General features: G+C 39.4%; 1 protein-coding gene across 2 annotated transcripts in view; it reads right to left on the bottom strand.

Moving 5' to 3' along the window:
• The window catches only part of ITCH (itchy E3 ubiquitin protein ligase), a 72,095-nt gene extending 49,255 nt beyond the window's left edge, over positions 1-22,840 (bottom strand). The window contains exon 1 of one of the 2 annotated variants that reach the window (XM_030008849.2): positions 22,734-22,840. The gene's annotated coding sequence lies outside the window, so the exon portion shown is untranslated. Of the gene's footprint in view, positions 1-15,885; positions 15,980-22,733 lie in introns of those variants that run through there. The other variant, XM_041122732.1, reaches the window with a different exon arrangement.
• Positions 22,841-26,021: the final 3,181 nt, after the last annotated feature.

Here is a 26,021-nt window from a genome sequence, read left to right as displayed (position 1 = left end):
AATTTCTTTGTTGGCTGCATACCTACTCCCAGGTAGGTTTGTTTGTTTTTATAACATGCTACCATAATGTGTAGATTATTAGATAAATTATGCTCAGCTTCATAATTGCATATGCCATTGTTTGTACTAAGGCAGGTTTGAACAAACATTGCTTAAAATAAATCCGCATCAGAGTAGGAAACTTGGTCCACACATCCTTTTGGGATTCAGTTCTTCGAATTCCACATGTAAACAGAATGCTTTCTCAGAAGGCTCCCCTATGGCATGACCTGATGCTGTTAGGCCAAACTGCATCATCTTCAGTGGTATTTTAATCCAAGACAGCAAACTTAATCACCAGATTTTTCTGTGAGTGGTGTGGAAGAAAGAAGAAATTGTAGAGGAGCACAGCCCAGATGCTACAAACACTTTCAGAAAGGAAGGCAGAAATGGACGATCCTCATTTATTTTTCTTTTAAGAACTCATGAGAAATAGTGCAGAGAAAAGCAGCTTTGACTGCTTCCTTGGGTAAAGGAAAGTAAGGGAAGAGGTGGGAAGAAGCTTCTTACCCCACAAAATCAGGGAGTATAAACAGAAGAAAAATGCTATCAAAGGCTTGAGAGATCTTCAGAGCGTCACACCAATTTAACTTATGGTGACTTTTTTCAGCGATGGGATCCATCTGTTAAAGAACTGACTTATTGAAGAAGGTAATTTTTTTTCATATTTATTTGAAAGAATAGAAGACACAACCACGTCAGAATGAAATCCTGTGACTGTGCATTATATATTATACATGCATAGCTTTGAATATATGTTGGCACATGCTCTTTATAATTTTAAAAATACTGAAATAATTGCACATTGTTGGCTGCTGTAAGCCTTAGGTTTACTGATTAATTTTAAGGACAGGCTAAACTGCTCTTTACAGGTGTACCAATTCAAAGTGTATTTGCTGTTTCAATAATCCAGTAAAAAAAAAAAAGCATAATGAAAAAATTTCTTTAACATAACTAGTAATTTTAACAATGGTTTTGAAAACCATTGTGTAACACAGGAATACAGACTTTTAGAAAAAGTGTAAAATATACAAAGTTTTGTTTAAAAAAAATGCATGTAAGATGTAACATGTCCCCTTTACAAGTTGTTTGGTTTTTTTTTTTATCAACAGGTATGTGAGTTACAGACAATTAAGAAGAGATTAGACTACATATTTCAGAGAAAGTTCAAAGTCACCTGTTTACACTAATACTGCACTTTTTTTCTGTGCGAGAAATTAAATACAAATGCTTCCTTCCCTACCCCCAAAACACTGAAGCCTCTTTTTAATTGAAGGCATGCATATTGTGGAAAAGTTTGTTTCTCTTAAATGTTAGATATAATTACCCAGTAAGCCTAGGCAGAGACAGCTAGTTTGGCAACTTACTTGTTTAGCAAATTTGCAGTTAGTTTAACTGTTCAACTTTAAAGTAAAAAGTGGTTTGACAAAGCTGTTTTTATTGTGTTACATTTTTATCATTTTTTTCCCTAAAATAAATTTTAAGGACATGGTCAGTTTTGACCAAACAAGTAAGAAGACATACAGAAAGAAACTGCTGAGTAATCAACCAGGAAGAAAAATATAGACACAGATTATAAGAGTGTTGAATACACATTGGAAAGGGAAGCAATTATGAGGTTTGCATCAAGAGATATTCATATAAGGAATGGAAACAAAGAGAGTTTTAACAGCAGAATGCAGCTTAGCTCCCTTGGCCGTTACTGCATGTGAGCAGCACTACACCTATTTACCAAAAATGCAGTAAAATCAAAGTATTCTCTGCCATAATACATCTGTTGAAATTCAAAATCCAGATGTCTAAATTGTTTTTGGAGCAAATGTGAAATACAGTGCATACTGGGTCCAAAAACAGACTCCAGGTTGAATTACTGACCTGTTGTTGTCAGATCTCCACTGCTATCAATAACTGTACTCACCAGATTAGAGCCAGCACTGATATGCCAGTTAGCACTATAGGCACACCTCCCTTTTGCTGTGTACACACTCAGTTTAACTATTTACAAAGCTAACATACAGGCAGCTGTTCCGATAAGAATGAGTGAGATGCAGACTCAAAGACAACAGTTGAGCCAATTCAATACACTAGCTAAAAATATATTTGCGGGAAAAACAACTTAATCAGTTTGGGAAGCAACCCAAGTGACATGACCTTCAGAGGCTGCAATGTGGGAAAAGCAAGATATACAAACCACAAAACATAGAAGAGGTGCCCAACTTCTGGCCTTTCTCTCCTACGGACTTGCTAATGAGAAATCCTTGACATTGAAGTAGAAACCTCATCCATTATAATGTCTTAAAAATGTGTATTTTACATTTTTCCCTAATTCATGTCTACAATATATACAATCCATTGGACTTTCGGCTCAACACAGGAACCACTTTCTTGTTATATCTGCTTACAGACTATTATTTCTACACCCTTTCAAAGTACAGTGATATATTGGAGTCGGAAGTCACATCTCCTTTAAATCAACAGGTCTAATTATATTTTATGACATTATCTGAATCTATTCTAAAGAACTACCATCCTGAATCTTTCTATTGGATGTTTTTCTGCTACAAGTAAACTCTTGTAGAGAATTGTAATGGAGATGTTAAGATTGGTATGAACAAAGAAAGAATGGAAACATGCATGTATAAATCAGAAAAAACAGCAAAAAAAAAAAAGGTTAAAAGAATAGCTTTTATTGATAACAAAGGACACTTCTTGCAGCAATAAAACTGAGCAGTGTTTGTGTCAAGACCAGGATGCCTTCACTCTGATAAGAATACAGCACAGATGACTGGCCAGCAAAAGAGCCTGTGCTTCAAAGGGAGGAGAGTGCCAACAGAGTTATGTCACATCACATATGTCATTCCTTTTCCTGTTAGCCCAACAGGAAAATATACTGTAACTATAAAGATATGGATATTCCAAATAAGGAAAAAACAACTAGCATTAGCCTTCACTTAAGTTTTATGGAGGCTGAAGTAAGCCAGACTCTAAAGCAAAGGAGTAGCGTAAAACAACGCTTGACTCCCAGAGGATATAAAATATCCATCTATAAAGTAGTTTGTTGTCACCAAAAGGAACCCGAAGCATGATAAATAGTTGACAGATACCATTAGTTCCATCTTCCACGTTGCACGTAAGACACACTGGCTATACCACCTCAACACACACAAACATCCTGGTGCTTCTGAGTACGAGTGTGAGAGAAGGAGTCAATGAAATGTATGAGAGACTGAGTGTGAGTAGCTAAAACTGAGACTTTAAAAGTAAATACCACATTCCCATTCACACTGAGTTTTGTTATACTAATTTCCTGTGACCTCATATACAACATGAATGATAATCAGTCTGACACCATATTGATATCCTGCAATAGGATCAAAAGATGGCTCTATTCTGTCATGAACAGACTTAAAACTACAGTAGCAAAGACTAAGGAACTGCAGGTTAACAGCCTTAAATACCTTTTCTGAAAACACTTGGACAATTATTTATGCAACACTAATCCTCAGCAGTGATTCCTTGTTTCTCCTAAATATCTACTGCTTCAAAAGAGAACTGAGCATGGGAAACTTCTGAATCCAAAGTTTCTCAGTTGGAAAAGCTGAAAAACATTTAACCTGAATATCAAAACAAAGAGATTGCCCAAGGAAAGACAGAATAACTCTGGAAACATTGTGGCCAGACACTCAGCGATATTCACACTGTAACTTTTACCTCAATACCAGGGATCACCAATGTTCCTTATGCAAAGTGCGCAGATTAGAAAAACTGGTCCATCAACTTCAACCTGCAGAGAGAAATGCTTCCAACAACACTGCTTGCAATCCAAATTAAACTGTCTTCAGGCCTCCCAAACTGAAGACTTACATCAAAATTATAGAGAATTCAGTCATTAGCATTTCTATGCACCAAGACTGTTTGTATAACCTGCACCTCAGCAGAAATATTTCATATTACTTTTTTCTCCATACATATAGTATTTGATACTGAATAAAAGAATTGGAAAAAAGACATGTAAAGAAACAGTACTGCAATATAAAAAATTCAAAGAAAAAAAAATCATGTAATTTGACATTTTTTCCCCCTCTCAGTAATATATCAGTAATTCCCCAACCACAAACTGTTCTTAGACTAAAACTGTGGCAGGCAGGACAAAAGGGACAGAACAGGCTTTGCCACCAACTCAGATAACTTGCCAACAAATTTCCTTCCTAACTAAAAGGATGTTAGCTTTTACTAACTTTTAAGAAATGATCAAAGAGGGGAAAAAAAGACAAAAGTGTACATGAACATCATATGCTTTTTGCTTGATTCCAAAAAGCCTGGCAAGAAAAGCCACTGCAGAGAGCTGCACGAGATAATTAAAACCATTTGTGAAAACAAAGAGATAGTCTATTTTTATTTCAGCCATTTCCTTCTCATGGTATAATCCATTTCAAAGAGGACAACAACTCATATATGCAAACCACTAAGCTAAAACTGGTTCACTGCTGTAATCTTAGAAATAGAGCAATACTTAAAATGGCTGGTTCTTAAATACCACTGTTGGAAAACACAACATATTAAACGTGGCATGCATGTTAACCCACAGTCGAGAGAATTAAACTGGTAGTAGGAAGACAGGAGAAGACAGTGAAACTGGCATTGTTGTAACTACCACAAACTTAAACAGATTTTTAAACTGCTGGATTTACTGGGATTAACTGGACATTAAGTAGATTAACCCCTGCATTTTACAGCCACTGCTTTTAGAAATTCATTTGGGCCTTTTAAACTCTTCTTAAAAAAAAAAAATCTTTTGTAATATTATACTTTCAACACAATGCTGCATTGACTCAGAACTGCGTTTCATCTTAATACTTCTGTGATGAGGTTTCAGAAAAATTTTTCAGTGGTAGTACACAACCAGAACAATGTTACAATCTGTGGACTGGAAAGTAAGCGGTTACCTTGCTACTCGCAAAACAAGACAAATCGCTTTTCATTCAAGAAACCAGATATTCAAGCCTTTTCCTTTTATGGCTGAAAGTACCCAGGTGTTATCATGGGCTGACAATACATTCACAAAGTAAAAGTTGCTTTATAAGGGTTTGTGCTCTTTTATCCATTTCATGATGGGCAAAACTATTTTCCTAGGCCCCCTCTTCTGGAAGCTTACCCTACACATCAAGATTTTTAAATCACTGTTGGTTGCATTTTCTTAATGGAGTAACAAATCCCTAAAGGTATGAGTACAGAACATTCTTACTTAACTTATCAAAGACAACTAATCAAATTTAGCCCCAAACCTGTCTCCATAGTAGGTGGTTGTATTGGATTTACATGGCATGGTTTTGGTAGCAGGGGGGCTGCAGGGGTAGTCACTATGAGAAGAAACCAGGGGCTATGGCCATGTTGGACAGACGCAGCTCCAGCTGGCTCCAAAACAGACCCACCGCTGGCCAAAGCTGAGCCCATCAGCAATGCTGGTAGCATCTCTGTGATAATATATTTAAGAAAAAGTAAAAAACACTGCAGAGCAGCTGTGTGAGAGAGGAGTGAGAAAACATGAGAGGAACAACTCTGCAAACACCAAGGTCAGTGAAGAAGGAGGGGGAGGAGATGCTTCTGGCAACAGGGCAGAGATTTCCCTGCAGCCCATGGAGAAGACCGTGGTGCAGCAGGTTGTCCACCTGCAGCCCATAGAGGACCCCACACTGGAGCAGGTGGATGTGCCCTGAAGGAAGCTGCAGCCTGCAGAAAGCCTACAAAGGAGCAGGCTCCTGGCAGGAGCTGCAGTCCATGGAGAGCAGCCTGTGTGGGAGCGGGTTTTCTGGCAGGACCTGTGGACCACGAGGAACCCATGCTGGAGGAGTGTGTTCCTGGAAGACTGCACCCCATGGAAAGGGACCCATGCTGGAGCAATTCTTGAAGAACTGCAGCCTGTGGGAAGGACCCACATTGGAGAAGTTTGTAAAGGAGTGTATCCCACGGGAGGAACCCCACGCTGGAGCATGGGAAAAGTGTGAGGACGAAGGACTGGCAGATACAAAGTGCTACGAACTAACCGCAACCTCCATCCCCTATTCCCCTGTGCCACTCGGGGCAGGGAGGAGGTAGAAGAGTTGGGAATGAGGAGTGAAGTTGAGCCTGGAAAAAAAGGGGGGAGCGAGGGGGAAGGTGTTTTTAGTTTTGTTTTTATTTCTTTCTATCCTACTCTATTTTTAATTGGTAATAAATTAATCTTCCCCTAGTCAAGTCTGTTTTGCACATGATGGTTAACTTGTGAGTGATCTCTACAGCTTATTTTCAGTCTTATTTTCTTCCCCTTCCGGCTGAGGAGGGAGAGAACAGCTTGGTGGGCACCTGGCAGCCAGCCATGGTTAACCCATCACACTGGTCTACTGTGACCATCCCATTTCAGCTGCACCACACTTCTTTTAGGATGGTTTAAAGGAACTTCAGCTTCCAACGTAAAAACTAAACTCACGATCTGAAAGCTACCAGCTGACAGTATTATGATCAGAGAGCTTATGCCCTGAAGAGGTGAAGGTTCCAGAACTGGGGGTTCTGGATTGACTACATATTGACTACATAGTGAACCAACTTCTCAGAATGAGCAATATTATTCTTTCATAGGGAAATATCCTTTTAACATCTCCAAATACCAAAGTTCCTCTGACCTTACACAATTGCTGTTATTAGGACTGTTAGACTGTTATTACAGATCTCTAACAAAAAGGCATCAAGTTCTAGCAATTAGAAGTCTCACATCTTGTAGAAATTAACTACAGAATTCTTCTACTTCCTTGCACTGTGAACCATGTCCTATATGGAGCTTTGTGGAAACAGAGGTTAAAAAAAAAAAATCTGTGCTGTATCTTCAGGAACAGCCTTCCTCAGAGAGGAATAGAAGACAGCTACGAAGACTGAAGCAATATAATCGACAGACATCTATTGACAGAGCCCTAAGGGGCAAAAAACCCTTTCACATTTCACTTTTAAAAAAAACATTGTTTTATTTCCAGGTTTCTAAAAAGAAAGTACCTACAAAGTATAAACAACATTTTCCAGTGGTAACAATAGAAGAAAATTTTCTCAAGGGAAAAGCAGGTAGCGTGGCCAGATAGTTACAAGCAGTCACTGTTAAACTGTGCGCTAACAGTAAGCTGGCCCAGTATCCAAAATCATTTAGTGCTTCCTTTGAATTGCTGCTGCTTCATAAACACAATATTCTACAGCATGCAGCCTTGGTTACAGTTTACCTGAGTAAGATTGTACCCTAACTGTAGAAATACATGCATTTGTTTCGTAATTTGGAGATTGTGTTTCTCAACACTACTCAAATTCTATCACAAAGGCCAACTTTGAGCACAAAGAAGTATTGAAGTCCAAGATAGTTACTAAACAGAGTTGCCAAAAGCAGCAATATTTTTTGTTCTGTCTTCCCTATAAAATCGCATTTAGCCCTACAGCTATGTTTATGCTTCAGCTGGCTCTGGGGCTAAGAGGTTCCTACAAAGCAAAAATCGCAGTCTTGAGCATCTCAGTCAAATATTAATGTTGGTGTAAGCAACAGGTTATTTTAAACCTTACCATGAAAGCATGAAAAGGAAATCTTCTGAACAACTTTACCCAGTCTCTTTCTGCCTGTTGCTATGGGAAGGGGAAGGAAAGAATTTATCTGGAGGCCTCCAGTTATCACTGCTTTAGCTATGTGATACAGTAGTGAGAAGAGATGGTCACACAAATCCACAAGCCATAAGCTACTTATTCATGTTATTCAACTAATTTTTAATTAGGGCAATGAAATAATCTTAATGTGATCACTCAGAGCAAAAACATTTAAGTCAAAATTGTAAGCTATTTTTTCCCCTTTAAACAATTTTCTTACTTGTAATCTATTAACTGATGATTGCCTGCAAGAGGTATTTCAAATCACCTCCCTTTTACCCATCTTTTTGCAGTTTTAACAGTTTGCCTGAAATGCAAGAAGTTAGTAGGAATAGTCAGGAAAAACACAAATTAACATTTCCATATTTAAAGCAAAGATATTCAAGGATTAAAAGTTATTTCACAGAACACACATGAATAAAACTTGAAAAGATAAAAAATGTACCACAAAACCCAAAATTTTGCCTGCTATGAAGTGCGCAGAAAATTAAGGACAGGGATACAAAATACATAGAACAGTCACTGACTTTAAAGTCATGGTACAAAGACTTGTGAAAAATTTCACACAGGATGAGAAAAGTTTGCTTGGTTTTACTCTCAGACATATCTGAACATAGTCTAAAGAACTGTCAAGCAGCATTTATATCTTCTCTCTCAGAACCTTCCTACGTATATGTTTGTTCTCCCCTATGCTGTGCATTTAAAAAAAAACTATCTAAAAATTATCTGAAAGTAACATAAATGAAATGTGTTACTGAAAGAGCATATGAGGAAACAAGGGTATCTTAAAATGAGAACACATTTCTATGAATTACTTTCTAATTTCCTCCCAAACGTTTTTTTTATAGAACCGCACAATAATTTAGGCTGAAAAGGACCTCTGGAGGTCATCCCGTCCAACATCCTCCCAAAACAGGGCCAACTTCAAAGTTAGACCAAGCTGCTCAGTGTCACATAAAAATGTTCAGTTCACTAAACTAGCAGCAAGATACAAATTGTAATAAAGTTATCTCAATAGATATTCAAGTTTCCAGATACACTAACAACAAAATGAGTGGCTCTGTGGTTTTACACTAATGCATACCCTATTTTCCTAACGCATAAATGTGCACAAATGCCTTACATTCTTAGCATTTCAGGCCTTTCACATACCCCTGCTATACTGCTACTAAAACGTATGAAGAGAAATAAAACATACTTAACATGAAAGTTAATATATGAAGTTACCTAAAGATGCATTCCTTAGAAATTTTATTCCTCTTGATATTTGCAATAATAGGGAGAAATAGAGTGAATAAAGAGAAACAGGTGAACTCCAAAGACAACTGCCTCTTCTACCCTAAGCAGTCACCTTCCAATCAAGTTCAATTACAAGCCAGCTTTCATTTCTTAAGATATTTCTCACAGTCAAGATAATTTACTTCTTTCAGGACTTCATGCAAACCATAAATCAAACTGCTTTACTAAAACCAGAGGGCAAATCTAATAGTTCTAAAAATAAAGAAAAACATTTTACCTGACAAGATTTATTTTGTTACTTGATTTAATGCTTAGAAATGTAATAATTTTTCCAGTATATGTTTGTACATTCATTTCATATGGCTCTCAGTTGAAAGACTGAGAAGAGCTTCTAAGCTAACTCCTTCTGAAGCATTCTCCATCTCACTGTTTTCCAAGAATAGTTTTGGGTTTAATGAATGTAATAGCTAGTCCTTTAACACCTTAGGATGTGTTTCCCTGCACGTTTTGTTAATAAAAATCCACATAAATGCTTCCCTTTCTATCAATCTAGGTTTCTTTTTGCTTTGTTTCTTTTTTCTTCTTGAAGACTTTTACTGCTTCTTCATTTTCTACACTTGTTCATATTGTACACATTCAAGGAAAATTAAAATAATTCCTTTCTAAAAGTTGTATTTAAAAATAGAAATAGGTCTATTACCTTTTAGCTTGTATTAGCTTATTGCATTGTCTTATGGCTTCTAAGCTTCACTGAGGGCAATACTTGCCAAAACAGATTACTATTGTGTTACAGACAGATTTTCACCTCCTGTACTCTAATCTTTCTAAAAACTCCTTGCACACACCTTTCAGAAATACTGTAGTCAACCTGTCTCTTTTTTGTTATGGTGTCTTTTAGAATGGCAACAGCCTTTTTCCAGTGATGACAGTCTTTGAACTCTCACTGTATCTTCCTTAATCTGATTTGCTGTAGCTATGTCCACATCAGCAAGCAGTGCAATGTAAAAGGAGTGGAGCTAGGAAGTAAGACAGGTAAGGTCTGTAGACCTAATACCAACATTGTATACATTCCTAGAGTTTTATTTTGGAACAGCTCTGCTCTGATCCCATAGCCCCCCACCAGTTGGACTGCAGCTTCCAGTTTAGTTTTATCCAAAAGCAATTCAACTTCCTTGATCCAAGATCATTTCACCAGTCAAATCAAAGTGCAGTCTGTGAGAACAATCAGGGGATTAATTTCCAAAGTGCACTCCTTGTCCAAATAAAAACAATTAAAACACTAATGCAGATGCATTCCCTGTTTCCCCTTCACCTATTCTTCTCTGGTATGCATTCTGGCCATATGGAAAACCTCCACGGGTCTAAGTTATGTCCACTGACTCAAGCTCATTCTTTTGCATTACTTCTGTTCTCTTTCTTTAATTCTGTGAATGTCGATATAAGTATTTTCATGCACAAGCATGCTTAGTCACTAAGACTTCTACCTTTCACTCTGACAGTTTCAAAGGAGATTCTTTCATAGAACGCTTTCCTTTATAAAAAACTCCAAAGTTTCCCACTCTCCATCATTGGGACAGATCTGCCTTTTCCCTTCTTTTGCACAAAATCTAGGCTAGAAAATTGTTTCTGCAAAACTACTGGAAAGACAGGACCACAGCAATTAAAACTAAGTAATAAGGATCTTTTTAGTCAAATAGATTAAGATTGCATTTAAAGCATATATCTATTTAACTTGCATGATTAATGCTGTAGGTTAAAAAAAAGCTCTGTCATAAAGCACAAAGTATGTGTGTCTTCAAATAGGGTAACAGATTGTATTTCTCTGAGGCCTAAGCAATGAGCTGGACCACAGAACTACTGGTTTCATGTGGAAGAAAGACCAGTAACTGAGTACCACTACCTGTGTAAACACAAACGTTTCTTTTTACAGGGAGGATAAATTTCAAGAAGTATTAAGCATCTACAGAGATGCTGAAAAACTCTTTTCCCATTCTTTCTATGCGCTAGAGAAAATCATTCACTAAGACTAAAATTTCTGACAAATCTCTGAAGTCATGTTTGAGCTCAGTAAAGCCCATACCATGCCATGTAAAAGTGAAAAGGTCACTCAGCTCCGCTGAGCAACTTTCCACATTCCTGGGTACTATAAAGAGCAAATGTCACTCCTTTCTTCAAAAGAGCAAGAAGGATGATCCAAGAAACTACAGGCTGATCATTCTCATCTCAGTCCCAGGGAAGGTGAGGGAGCAAATTCTCATAGGAACAATTTCCAAACACATTATGGACAAGAAGGTGATCTGGATTAGTCAGCATGGATTTATGAAGGGGAAATCATGTTTGACCAACCTGACAGCTTTCTATGACAAGATGCCTTAGTAGTTGAGAAGACAGCAGTGGATGCTGGTTATCTTTGACACTGTCTCCTATAACATCCTCATAGACAAGATGAAGTATGGGCCAGACAGAGGACTGTGGGGTGGACTGAAAACCTGGCTGAACTGCACAGCTCAAAGGGTTGTGATCAGCGGTACACAGTCCAGTTAGGGGCCAGTCATTAGTGCTGTACCCCAGTTATACATACTTGGCCAATACTGTTTAACTTCTTCATTTATGACCTGGACAATGGGACCAAGCTCACTCTCAGCAAATACACTGATGAAACTAAAGTTCCACAAGGTGAAGTGCAAAGTTCTGCACCTGGGGAGGAATAAACCCATGCACCAGTAAAGGCCAGGGGACAGCTGGACAGAAAGCAACTTTGCAGAAAACACTGGTTTGTTGAACATGAACTAGCAATGCTTCCCTGCAGCAAAAAAAAAAGGGTCACCAACATCCTGGGCTGCATTAGGAAAAGCATCACTAGCAGGATGAGGAAGGTGGTCCTTCCCCTCTACTCAGCACCGGTAAGACCACATCTGGTTTGCTAGTGTGTCTAGTTCCGGGCCCCCCAAGAGCGACATAGACATACGGGAGTGACACCAGCGAAGACCCATAGAGATGATTAAGTGATTGGAACGTGACATATGGGGAGAGGCTGAGAGAGCTAGAATTGTTAAGCCTGGAAAAGAGAATGCTCATGAAGATCTTATCAGTGTGTGTAAATACCTGAGGGGGATATAAAGGGTTAAAAAAGATGAAGCCAGCAGTGCTCAGCGATGGGACAATAGGCAGTGGGCACAAATTAAAATACAGGAAATTCCACTTGAAAACAGGGGATTTAGTTACTTATTTTACTGTGAGGTGGTTGAACAGTGAAGAAGCTTGCCAAGAGAGGTTAAGTCACCATCCTCAGAGATATTCCAAACCCGACTGAACACATTACTGACCGCTCTAACTGGCCTTCCTTTAAGCAGATGGGTTTGGACCAGATAATGTCCAGAAGTCCCTTCTAACCTCAATTATTCTGTGATTCTTTAACTTCCCTAAAACAAACTCAATAATTCCTGTTGTACCTGTCCTGTTCTTCCTGCTTGCTCTCCATAGGTCTCTGTCTTGTAGCAGATTCTTCCTCTAAAGAGACATCTATTGAGTTGGTTATATAGTTAGTTGTTGTTTGGTTTTTTTTTTTCAAACTGAGGTTCCCTTTCAGTGCCCAGTTATTGATTACAGCTTAAGTTTTACTAGTTTGAATAGAAAGGCACAGACTGCATAAGTCAGCATGTACCTTCTTCAGGTTCAGTCATCTTCACCTCAAATATCACCTAATTTCTGCAGCTTTTCCCAAGTCCTATATTAAAATTCAATGCACAAGCCTACGCTAGGTTTTTTTTCTCACTTTAAACTACTTCCATTTACCTTATTGCTATGCTCTATTAAAAAGAGCAATGCAATACAGCTTGAGTCAATCTTCTACAAAATGTCCAAGACTGTACATAGCAAAGTGTTAGCTAGCTGCAATTAATGACAATCAGGTAATATGAAACTGAAAAACATGCAAAAATCAAGGCCAAGTTCAACTGTCCCAACAGAAAGAATGCTATTGTACACTTCATATGCACACTGCTTTCCTGGCTTATTTTAATCCTCTTTTGACCTGATAAGAAACCTCATAAAATTTTCACATATCACTGCCTTGGAACCTGTGGTATCCCTTCATAATTTATATAACAACAGAGATGGGGAAGTCATTGAATATCATGGTTGATAGTCTGTTTATTCAAAAAGACATTTTACTTTGCTATTGGCACATGTCCAACTGCTCATACTTTTAAGAAGTCCCTTCATTTTAACTCATACGGTGATAACTTTCCAGAGCAACTCTGGACAGTTACCCATATGTTGCTCCGTATCTCTTCTATGTGTCTATAAAGCCTCTGTCCCAATCTCTGCAGTACTTTCAATCAAACTAATTACTCTATTTTACATTAGAAATATCCTGTGTGTGACAAATTTGGGCAGGAATGTCACTTAAAGGATGTTGATCCTCTAACAGTTTCTAAAAGTTTCTTCTAGGTATCTATATAAATTAATCCAAACCTCGGTGGGAAAGAATGGCAATGGAGTTTCACTTACGATACTAAAACCAAACAAAAATGATGCTGCCAAAAATCCCAATGATATATACAGGTAACGTGATCATGGAGGCATAATATAGCTGCATACCAGTCTGACAAATTCACATCAATGTGCTGTTCTACTTTAGCCTTATGGTTTTAACATATCCACTAACTTTCTGTCATTTCACAGTTCCCAGTGCACACATTTAGCTCCCCTACCTCATTATTACTAAAATACCCACATAGCATCACAGTTCAGATTACAGTTTTATGTTATTTCCCAATTAAAAAGGCAGAAATCATTAAACTTCATGAGCACATTTCAAAAACTGCAGGACTTAATTTGATGCTCATGGGAAGAGTGATAAAAGACTGATACTAGCAGATATGTTGGAGAACCACTTGAGCTTTAACTAATTCGACTGGTTATTTTGTGATTTGGCACCAGAAGATGACTAATGTTTTTGTATTACAGCTATTTTAAAATGTATTTCAAAGGCTTTACTTTTGAAGTGTCAATAAGAAACAATCTCTATATTATAATCTCTGACAGTAAAACAAAATACAAGGCCACCACCTTCTGTTTCACCATCCACCTTGCAGCTTTTAAACATGTCACTTTAGAAGCAGTTATATATTCAGTTATTAACAGAGGACAGTGTCTGCAGAGGATTTCATAATCTCTGGCCATTAGTTTTTCTTCTTGTTTACAGCTCAATGCTTGCTTCAACATATTTACCCATTTCATTCTCAGCGATACATTTCATTATCAATGGTTCATACACACCCTTATTCAAACAAACCTACATAAAGTTTTTAACTCGGGGGGCGGGGGGGGCAAAAAAAACCAGAAAGCTTGACTATTAAATTATACTATTACCTGTATTCATTACTAAGAATGACAACTTCACCTGCCATCACAGTTGTTTTAAAGATTGTTTTTAAAAGTAGCCTTTTGAAAGGCTGTTGTTTACTAGCAATCTATAAACCCAGAACTAAAACCAGATCCTGTCACCTGGAAGACTCAAGTCTAGCAGATACATTTTTCAAAAGCATAATAAAGCAGGTATCTACATTAACCTAAACATGATTCTTTAGTATGTTCTGTAGAGAACTGTACAGCACCCAACACACCTTGTTTTAAGAGTGTTCAATAGCACTGATGAAGGTTCACACGTGTACAAAGGTGCTTCCCTCTGGGGGTATAACAATGAAGAGAGCCCCAGATACACCTCTGTTTCTTTGCTCCCAAGAACACAGATAAAAAGGGCCATGGAGGTGTCAGTAGAAAGATACTGGCAAATTATATTGCCTGACAAAAACTATCTTGCTAAACAGATTGTCACTGTAGGTACCTGTGCAATAAACCAAATCAAAACAGACTGCACAAATCTGCAATTCAACCTGGCAAGGCTCATCAAAGAAATGATGAATCATTCTCTACTCCCAGTGACAACCAATCTGAAATTTGCTGATTATCTGAAATCTCTTGAAAGAGAAAGTTCTTTGTCACTTGCTGCTTGTACTTGCTTTAGCAAATTAGATGGTCTAAGACACAGTGCCTCTTGATTAACTTTGACTCAGCTGTAAGAACAAGAACTACTGTAGCCAATGCACTGAAATTCTTACAGTTAACTAGTTACCAAGGTATGAATATACATACATTGACCCATAAGAAAGATAAGCTGTTTCTCTGAATACCCTTAAGCATTACAAACAATCAAAGAAACTAGAACTGGACATCTAGTATTTGCAACAAAATTATGTAATATTCCTGTGTGCTAAATTCAATGCCAGCCGGAAATAAAGGTTGCATCTCTCCAACCTAAATTATCCATTACTAAAGTAAAACACACAAATTCAAAAGATGTAATGGAAATGAGAATTTCTGGGGAAAAAAAAAAATTGAGATTATTTAAGTAAACACTGAGGTGTCAGAAAGTCTGCTATGGGTCACTGTCTTTTTAAAACAGCAAACTGCTGCTAACAAAATCTTGAGTTCCAGGGCAATCATCTTCATGTTTTCTAATTGCAACAGAAGTCCATCACCTGCTTCCTATGAATCTTTTGCGAGTGACCAGATGGCAACATGAAACCATAGCCAGGAGTGGACAACACAGCCATCCCAACCCTGCAAAACACAACTGCTTGCTACATTCCAGCTCATGCTTCTCTGAAAAATAGAACAGAAACTATAGGAAAAAGATAGCTTAGAACTGCACCACTATTTCAATATTCTCAGCACTTCTATTTAACTTGATTTTTGTGGGACTGCCCTAAAACCCTTTTGCCTTTTATCAAAAGATAAAGTAGACTTCTCTTCTGAAATCTTGGGTTACCCAAGACTTCTGACTGTAGTCATAACTAAAATCCTTGAATGAAAGTTTCAGTCTTTACATCCTACATCTTCTATATGAAGAACTGACAGTTGTACATTTGAAAAAAGAACAGGATTACTTGCCAACAACAAACACTAATTGCATCCTTCAATTTCAAGGGAATTGCCATACAACAGGGATACAACTTAAAGCCCACAGGTCTGTGAAGAAGCTTAGAACTATCTCCTAAACTAAACTTGACAGTGAGCCAGAGGTAACTGTACAGTAAGAGTGACAGCAATACAGTTGCTGCAGCTATCAGGGGAGCACAGATGGTGAGTTCAACTCTGGCAGCTTGATATTGCTGAAGGAGTGGTCCCACCTTCCCCTTTACGGTCCTCCCAGTCACACAGTCCTTCCCTATCTTTGTGCCAATTCTAGTGCTAAATTGACACCCACTGACCTGTTTAAATCCAGTAAATCTTCAGGGAAAAAAAAAAAGCCTAGGGCCCCTGATAACTGCAAAACAATATTTTTTTAAATAAAATAGGCATACTTTGCATGCCCTGTCAAAGTATTCTATACAAGGAGTGTAATTCAGTGTGAACACACTTATTACACCATATGTACACCCCTTCGTGGGTCACCCGTCCATGCATTACGTGGCAAACCAAAAAGATTCTCACATACTGGAGTAGAAATATAGGCCCATAAGCTTATAATGCTATGTAATGACCTTCATCAGCACAGCATTCTTCCAGATACAAACCCTGAGTCTATATCATGTGAGTTCTAACAACTGTTCTTCTAAATTTTGTTCAGACGCTTTTTTAACTTAGTTTGTAATGCATGAGAGCCTTACCACGTTTGATTACAAGTTATGAAGGCAGAAATACAAAATACAAAGTACAGTGTTTACTATTTTTATAAAAGGAAGTGAAATTCCAAAAAGCAAAGAAATCCCAGCTGTAGCACAGGCTTCTAGAACTCACAATAGATCCTATCCCTATCATTACTGTCTACAAAGTCACTCCCCTCTCAACTCCCACATCGTCCACCCTTAACTGTGATTTTCATTTTGTTGGTATCTTCTACACTCAAATGTACAGTTCACTAGGAAGTTCACAGCTTTGAACTGAACACACACTAGTCTGAAAGTGTTTCCACCTCTAATATCCCCATCAGGACAGTATTATTTTGTTCAGACATTCACATCCCAGATGAAAGCAAGACTTTTCTTAAATGTTATCTTTTGCTTTAACAACTCAAATTGTCACTAATGCCATAAAAGTCTTGCAGTTCTGAGGGTCTCATGAGGGGTGGAAAGGAAAGGAAGAAAGTAATGATATGCCACACCTCACAGGACTATGTTTAAAACCTTTAAACCATTGAGAATACTTAAATAAACCAGCAGCAGTGTCAACAGGTTTCCACACAGAGCAAATCCACTTGCCCAAATCAGATTTCAGAACAGGGGTTAAATACACTGATTCAATGGGTGCACAAAAAGAAGAACAATGAGAACACCATTGCCTTGTGATAGTTTATTCACTGACCTGAACTAGATTTGGTTCAGGCAAGTGTTTAACAAATGTAGCATTGCTCTGGAAATTGGTCATTCTAATATACAGCACATGCCATGTTTGCAAAATACAAAAAAGATATGCTAATGTTTTACTGGTAAAATCAATTTAACAACCACAAAATGGAGTATGCCAATTACCTGCAGAAGTACTGCCCATTGATCATAAGTCTTCCTCTGTATCTTTAGGTGATGAACACTTTTAAATGGAATTAGAAATGTTACACATGCCCAGTATTTACTAAATAACACAATGCAAAAAAACCACCTGAAAACACAGGTGACAGCTATTTAGTTTGGATAGATATAGAAACTTTTAATGTAGAGTGAGGTGGTCAAAGCATTTTCCTAAACCTTCAGCATTTCCCTCCTCTCTCCTGTTACCATTATACACATTATTCCCCTTCAAACAGCTGGAATAAGAAGTTGCTTTGAAGACTGCATCATTGATGACAACACATGCACTGGATGAATTGCATACGTTTAAGAACATAAGCAGCCTTGCTACCCTTATACAAAAAACAAGTCAGTATTACACTGTTACTTTTTATCTTCTAAGCTCCTGCATTTTCTTTTTTCTCACTTCCTCTCTAGAGTGAAGTGCCCTTCATATGCAGTATTGCCCCAGAAGGTCTTAACTTTAATAGGTAGGAAAAACGGTGTTCACCTTCAGGTAAAATCTAGTGAAAATATGCAGCTCATCACTTTCATAGAAGTTAGCAAGCAGGGTCAAAGATTAGACCAAACACATTATCACCTTATGAACATTTTTATATATTAATCCCCATATTTTTATCTAGTCTGAAATGATGTATTTACAGCAGTAGGAAATACACATATACCTATATATGCAAGGCACACACGCACTTGTAGAAGCAAGCCCTATGAAGAGAAATTAATCAGAGTGATCCAAAGGTCAATTAATTCAGGCTCTGACAAGGCAAAGTATAAAGAACAAACTCACTCCATCTAGCTGCTTTGCAAATAAATCAAGAGAAGAGCAGCTCATGGCACTGGCAGAGCAAAAATTAAGGTGTCAGAAAGTACAAATGCAGTATTTGGAGCAACAGGTCTTAATCCATTCAAATGTTTACGAAACCAGCAATGAAGAAATATAAATTTGGATATCTGACCACTCTAAGTGACAAGCAATAGTAAGGATTATTAATATATAATTAATAGACAGCTAGCACTGGGGATAGGAGCAGGCACTAGGGATGGATACTGACCAAAAGCACGTTAAAAATTAACACAATCCACTCTTCTGTGTCTCAATACATACTCTTCAACTTGCTCAGCACCTAGTCTTCCTTACATTTTTTCACTGTACTGATCAAGGCAAAACTAAAAAGGCCAGTAACCACTTAGGAATGACTTGCACAGGCAAAAGTTCCATCACAACCATACGAAACTGAAAGAGTCCATTTTATTTTTAAGTAAATGAGCATGCTCCCAGTCACAAATTTTATACTCTCAATGGATATTTCACTACAAATGGCTATTTGATGAATTCATTAATAAATCAAAACCAGATTACAGACCTGTCTTTACTATGTCTTTTTCTATTCAAGATCACTTTAAACCTTTAACTGCTCTTTCTCTTCCTTAGTATTAAACTTTAAAAAAGATTACCAGGTATCTAGCTAACACTAAGAGAGAAAAAATATGTCTAAAGACTACCCTTGATAAAAAGCTAGACGTATAAAGAACAGAAAACAGAGAGCATAAAGATTTTATAGAGGGTGATACTAACACCCTCTTCTTGAAAGCTCCAGCTTCCATATCATGACCTACCCAATCCAAAACCCAAGATCTGCACATTTCAGGTAAAAGGTAAGTCACCTCCCTTTTACTACTTGATTAGAAACAGGGTTCCACACAATAAAACTTTAACAATCCACCTGAAGAGAATAGGCCTTTTCTTGCTCAACAACAATACCATTTGAGTCTAAGCTCTGAACTTCAAAAATCAATGATCTAAATGCAAACATTTAAGTAGTTCTGTTCATGACTGAAACAATAGGGCTCTCCTACCAGCACAGTTTAGAATAGCTCAGGCAGGTGGGTGGAAGGCAGGCATTATCAGTTTCTAAATGGGAGGACTGTAACAAAACTTTTTTAAAAAAAAAAGAACAGCATATTAATATACTGCCGAGTTTTTAAAAATTATTTGAATAACCAGCATAACAAGATCTAGTATCATGTTTCCACAGAGGGGAAAAAAAAAAATCTGCCCTTGATGTTTTACCAGGAAGTTTGTTCTATGCCCCACTATAGTAAAAGTAGAAATTCCAGGCATAACTTAAGAGCTGGTCATATGAAACAGGGCCTTGGTTACTTTAAAATGCTCTTTCCCAGTTTGTTACAATACCTTCATTTCTATTAAGTGTGATTTGCAATTCTTACGAAGAAAAAGATCAATCCTTCAACTGCAGCAACTCTGCACTACAGTAAGTAAAACCTGAATACCAGTCACTTACAGAAAATGCTCAAGTCCTTTCTGCTTTATTCTTCAGATGAGAGGGAAGAAGAAGAAAAACTACCTTTTCCTCTCCAAAATGTGGGCACAGAATTAGCTCAGGTAACAGTCAAACCAAGCCCAAGAAGGATTGCCTAAAACCTTTAAAAATACTCAATTTACGAGACAGTAAAAAGTAAATATCTAGAAAAACAGAATACTCCCAAACTAGACTATAATCATGACTTGTCTACTTCCTCTTTTGAGGCGAGCACACACTTCAAAGTGCTTCTATAGTTGGGCAAAGTATGGTTACAGTAAGCATCTGAGGCAATTACTCTCCTCTAGGTTATGCACATGTATTTGCTTTCCTTAGGTGTAAAGGCACAAAGTAGTTCCTTCAATTACATATAAGTACAGCAGACTGACAAAAATTAGAACATTACATGAACAAAACTGGATAGCCAGAAAGGCTTAAAACTAAACAGCATCAGTGACAGCACTCCCAGAAGCTTCACCATTACCACTTGCTAGGGGTTCTTCTTCTGCTCTAACCCTAGAGACTCTTTTCCTTGCTTTTAAGCAGAAATCAAATAGCTTTTGCTGCAACATGAAAAGCACTTCATTATGGTTGAATATATGTACCACTTTGTCTAAACAGCTTAAATTTACAAAATATGATTGTTTAGATGCTATCATCAACTGATACTGATAATGCTGTTGAGAAGTAACTTACCTATGACATGCTGTAAAATAGAACAAAATTAATTTACTTTGTAAATCTCTCATGAAAGATATTTTTCAAGCAGTCCTAAGGCAAGCTTTCTTAAAAACAATGATTAATTTAAATTCTACGAGAGAAACATCATGCTGCTTTACTACCTGTCTTCCTAGTAGCTTATTTATTCTGTAGTTAACTTTCCCAAACCATTTTGAAACTTAGAAACAAAGAAACAGGACAACTTCATATTTCATGTCTGTTTCACCACAGAAGAAACAGAACTTTAAGGGAAAGAAAATTGAGGGAAGAAAACGAGGTGATAAATAATCCTCTCTCAATCTCTCTTAAACCCCAAAATAACTGTCTAATCTGTAAGAAGCTTCCAAAGTTAGCACTCAGAAGTCTCAGTTATTTTCCACTGCAACATCATGTTTCACATGTACTGTATCAGTTCTTTGTTTCAAAGACAAGAAAATTCACTTTGGATCAGAATGCTACATATTATTCCAATGATCACTTCGAGGTGAATGCATTCAGTGTGGTGATTAAAACTGTCAGCCAAACCACAACTAAGAATGCACACTAGACCAAGTTCAGATTTAAATGGCTGTAGCAAAAAGCAATGTAACTGTAATTAAATTAGAACTGCTTTGGACTTTTGTTGAGAGAGAAAAGAATTTAAGTTTGTTTTTTCAAACAAGATTTTTTTAAGTTCCTCAGAACCGAAGACAGCTTGCAGTTCATGTTTCATTCTTAAACATCTATGCCTTTTTTCAGGTAAATACAAGCAAGCAATAGCTGGATCTACTGTCATTCTCTCGACACGTACTGTCTTCTTACAAATATCAGTCCAGATTTCTCTCCTTTTCTCTTTGAAAAAGATTAGTGGCAGGGTAGCAGAGACCAAACAAAACAATGAGAAACTCACCAAAATAAGCAACAACATATTGGTAAAAGATGCCCTAAAATACACTGGTTTCTGACTTCTTCAATTCTAACTAAGCTATAAAGATAAGTTTTGCCGGGGATATCTTCTGAAGCTTCAAGGGTAAAGGATGCCACACAAATGACAACAGATAGCCCACAAGCTATACTCGCCTTTTTCTCTGCATCACATACAGACCTGAAGTTCTTTTGTCAATTTAACATCAGCTATTAAACCAAGCTAAAATCTTGGATATCAGAGCCAATTAGATAAAGGCATCCTCAAACACCCTCTTCTGCTTTTATCTGGATACTATTGCCAGGCAAGGTCAAAGACACCCTACTTGGAAGCGGGAGGGTTAACTGCTAGAACTCGGCTGTGTTTCCAAAATAAAGTGGTGGCACCAGCGTTGCCATTCTGCTGTGTTTACAAGAGGGAACATAGTTCAGTATAAACCTCCAGCTCTAGTCATGCTTTATCGCTGGGAAACATTACTTCAAGGCACGGCTGTACCCTGACAAGACAAAGGCAGCGAACCCTCGTAAATCGGCTGCAGCAGCAGCAGCCGCCTCATCTGGACGGAGAGCCCAGGACAGAGGGGACGCGCTCCTGCGAGAGGGCTAAATACAAAGGCTGGAAAGAGGGCTGTGCTACGGAACGACTGCCAGAAAGCAAAGCTCTGACGGTAGCGAATCCCCAAGGCCCTAAGAGGGTGAAGGTTTAGAGGCTGATCTCAGCGACAAGGAGCCTGGAAAGGATGGCAGGGTCCGACCGGGGAGGGGAAGCCAAGACTGCTAGGGACAACTGGAGCAAGCGATGCAGAGCTGGGGGAAACGGGCACCCCAGCCCGGGGCCCGTGCAGGTGCCCCCACCAGCCGGAGCGGGGAAAGGACTCCGCAGCGCAGACCGACACCGCCAGAGGAGGGGCGGCGGGACCAGGCGGCCCTCGCAGGGGAGCGCCGGGGTCCCGGGACCGCCGCCCCGTCCCCTGGGGAAGGAACGATGCTGCCGTCCCAGCCCAGCCCCCGGCCCCAGAGCTGCCCCCGCCGGGGCCCGAGGAGGCAGGGCGGCGGGGAGGGCCTCCCTCAGTGAGGCCCTCCCGGGGGCGAAAAGCCCCTCAAGAAGCCAGGCCTACGCCCGCCGGGGTCCCCCGCTCCCTCCTGCCTCCGCGCGACGGCCGCCCGGAACCGAGGAGAGCGGCGGGGCCGCCCTGCCGCGCCCCGCAGGGTCCCGTCCCCACCGCTACCGCCGCCTCCGCCTCCTCCTTTCCGCCCCACCCGCAGCGCGGACCCCCGCTCCCCTCACCGGGCACGGCGGCGTAGCAGCTCTTCAGTCGCTCGGCCAAGATGGCAGCCGGTCCGAGCCCAACCTGAGGCAGCGACTTTACAAAGTCGGGCGGCATCTGCGCACGCGCCGAGTCGCTCAGCGGCCACAGGCGCGCGGTGACTACAAGTCCCGGCGTGCTCCGCGCCAGGCTTCGCGCATGCTCACGGGGGCCTTGAGGGGCCGCCTGGCAGTGAGGGACGCGGCGCGGGGGAGCCGGCGGCGCGAGTCGGCCTCGGTGGCTGTGTTTGCCCTTTGGGTCGCCCGTGGCTGCGGTTTGTGTGCCAGGGCTTTGGCGCTAAGCTTACGTGAACGCTTCGCAAGCAGTCCGTTCCCAAGCCCTACGCTGGTGAGGCTGCCCGGAGCAGCAGGGAGCCGTTTGGGCCCGGTCATCCCCTTGCCTCCCACAGCAACCGCCTGGGCCAGGTCCCTGGAAGGCATTATGTATGTACGTACACACACCCAGGGTACGGATATGTGTGTGTATATACCTGTATGTGCACACTGCAGCAAAAATCTTTGGTCATCGAAGCAACCCTGTGGGCTAGGCTAGTGCTCCTGTGAAGTTACAAGAATACCTTAACGAACTTGTGGCCATCCAGGGCGCTGGGTTATCACAATAATAACTGGAAATTTCTAAGAGCACAAAGGGATGTATTGGGTAATCAGAGTTTCGGCCTGTCAAGCAACTGGGACATCACTGGTAGCAGTGCAGGCTTTGTGACACACAATTAAGGTTTTGTGGTTTTAATGTATCCACTGCAGATGCTTAAGCTACTGATATTACTTAGCCTTTACATAAAACCTTTCTTGTTTCAAGTGTATGTTTTCTTAACCAGAATGCACTGTTGCATAAGTGAATACATAGAATTTACAATACACCTCCTCTTTTGACAGTGAGGAATGAGAGAGTTCAGTTTCCATGAACTGAAATCAGAGAAAAGACTTCAATTTTCAAAGAGTAGGAGAATATCCTTGGTAATTTTTCAGGAAAATTACATACTTCACAAGTGCAAAGTTTAGCATTTTCTTACAACTGGTAGGGATATGAAACTCCATCTTTTCTTCCCTACTTCACACATAAACTCCAGTAAGAAAGACCCCATAGCTACAATTATGTGAACGTTTCTGTTGATGAGGCCTAAGCAAGAACACAACTCAGATTGTTTTCCCCTAACAGAATAAGACATGTTCAATGCCAGTTAGCCATCTGCGGTTATGACTGGCCAAGGCATATATGCATATAAATTCAAGCACAGGAATCACTTTAATTCCAGCACAAACAATATATGCTGCTCAGTCAGAGCCTGTGAGTACTGAAAAGTCAGAATTGAGTGGCTTTGTCGGAAAGGTACGCATCCCTGGGAAGCAAGTTTGAAGCCAATACAAGAACCAAACAAACTGAACAGCTGAAAAGTTCTGGAGGGGTTGTTTTTTTTTTTCTCTGAAGCTTTTCTGTGCACCTTTAAGTCTTTACATTCCTTTACAGATATTTGACCACATATATACATTTACAGTTCCATATTTTAATGGTCCATTCAAATTAATAACAATAAAAATGACTTCTGCTAGCCTTACTTAACAGAAATTTCTCTCTCGTGTATCACCTACAAAAACAGTCATCTCTCATCCATTGTGGCGGTACAGATTCCTGTCCTGGCAGGACAGTAAAGCTCAGGCTGACTTTAGCTGGAGTTCCACATCAGCATAGCTGGGTTTACTTTACAGTGTATTTGTTCTGTCTCCCAGCTGGTACATAACATTGGGCTTGTTTTTGCAGGTTGCCTGTGGTCTGCTTCCCAAAACTGTAGGAACATTGCAGGTAGGTGTACTATGACCTTTTACCCCAGTTTTCTGAATTAATTTTAACTTTAGTAGACATTTAGTGCTTGCAGGAAGAAGCTGAATGCTATCCCAAGTACCCATACGTGTGACTCCTATTGAATTCAACAGATGTGCATATATCCCTAGGGCAGTGTGGCCATTTGCAGTCTCTGGTTTTGTCTTACTGGTTTCTAAGCAGATGTGAATTAATAACATTCAGTGTCTCTTTTCAAGGATACCATATAAGTTGTCCTCTGTGTTATCATTTTTTTCCTCCTTTTGTAAATGGCATTTCAGAAAAGTGATTGTTGTTCAACCCCAGCAAGCCTAATCTCTTTATTTTTCAGCTTCTGATGCCTCAAGTCAAGTTCCACTGGCTCCATCAGCTCTGTAAATTTCATGAGAAAAAGAATGCATTCCAGGTGCACAGACTACTGATTAGTTTATGCTTGCCAGGACAAGATGAACGTAGAGCAATCTTCACACTCTTTCAGAGATCATTTTCCCTGTTAAAAATCATGGCCTATCAGTGAACTGGAACAACAAGTAATGAATTAATGCCAGAACAATAAAGGCAAGCACAGATGAATATAATTGAGTGGCAGAAGAGCTACTTATCCAAGATTTTACCTTTCTTTTGCTTGCTTATTTGGGGAAAGGAGGGGAGTACTTGATTATTTTCTTTTTCCTTATACTTTCTGTAACCACAAGATACTCAGGCAGGATGAAATTTTCTTGCTATTCCCTGTCATGACTTTCTTTTGACTAGTAAGAACCACAACAGATTAGGAAAGTTTGCTACAACTGTGCAGGATGATCTTGTACAAGGGCTTTTTAGGAAAACCATGTATACTTTATAGCTTTTCAGATTTCCTAGGTTTGATATGGCCAAGCAGTGCTTCTGAGAGTTAATTTCTGAGAGATAATAATATTCATAACATTTTTCCCATTCTTTCTCAGTCCAATCCAGATACCAAGGTCACTGGGACAGAGACTGTTTCTTGTGGCAAAATATGTATAGCTTTTGTTCTCAGTTGGGCTACTGTAAGTAACAATATTCAAATCACTAATGCAGTCTTAACTGTGTTGTTACAGCCAGAACTAGCACACTAAGTTAGTGCTGTTGGTGCTGGGAGTTGACTGGGAAACCACTGAGGATAAGGATCTGTGTGGCAGAGTTGCATAAATCACTTCCATGTTTGAATCTTTTGTGTGGTAATAAAAAAATCCTGCAGGATCATTAAAATATTGCGATTCTACTGTAAATGGAGATTGCTCTCTGATACCTCAAAGCCCTACACTCCCTCAGCTAGAGGGCTGGGACAAGACTGCATACCAGAAGTACTGAACACCCTTATTCTTCTGCCACCCCTAGAGTACGGGATCCTCTCTCCCAAAATAGACCCTGCCTTCATTCACTCCCTTTTTCCACTCTCAACCAACAGA

Source organism: Aquila chrysaetos, chromosome 3 (genome assembly GCF_900496995.4).
Source record: "Aquila chrysaetos chrysaetos chromosome 3, bAquChr1.4, whole genome shotgun sequence".
In the NCBI taxonomy this organism is placed as follows: Eukaryota; Metazoa; Chordata; class Aves; order Accipitriformes; family Accipitridae; genus Aquila; species Aquila chrysaetos.
The sequence above is the reverse complement of the archived record's forward strand: the minus strand, read 5'-3'. Positions and strand labels throughout refer to the sequence as shown.